Raw genomic sequence first — 493 nt, 5'->3', positions numbered from 1 at the left:
TGAGACGTCTGTGATTGGTCCTCAGTGTGTGAGACGTCTGTGATTGGTCCTCAGTGTGTGAGACGTCTGTGATTGGTCCTCAGTGTGTGAGATGTTTGTGATCCTCAAATACTGAGTTTGATTGGTTTAAATGCCATCAACCACCAAAAGATTCTGTAACCAGTCCATAAGGTCCGTCCATGAGAACATCCATGAGTCCAGTCTTTCAGAACTGTCCAAAATCTCCTTGGACTCAGATTTCACAGACCTGATTTATGTATGAAAGGTCTGAGGGAGGAGCCCTGACCCTCAGTCTGTCTATAACTCTAACATCTTTTGATGTTGATGATGATGATGATGATGATGATGATGATGATGATGATGATGATGATGATGATGTCTCTTTTTCTGATTGTTGAACAATGACTCAACATCAAGAGGAATTTTTTATAAGAAAAATTTTACAGTCAGTATTCCTTCACCTGGCTTTTACTTCACCACTTGGATGTTATTC

This window comes from Austrofundulus limnaeus, unplaced genomic scaffold (assembly GCF_001266775.1).
Source record: "Austrofundulus limnaeus strain Quisiro unplaced genomic scaffold, Austrofundulus_limnaeus-1.0 Scaffold835, whole genome shotgun sequence".
Taxonomy (NCBI): Eukaryota; Metazoa; Chordata; class Actinopteri; order Cyprinodontiformes; family Rivulidae; genus Austrofundulus; species Austrofundulus limnaeus.
Note: the sequence above shows the minus strand (reverse complement) of the source record.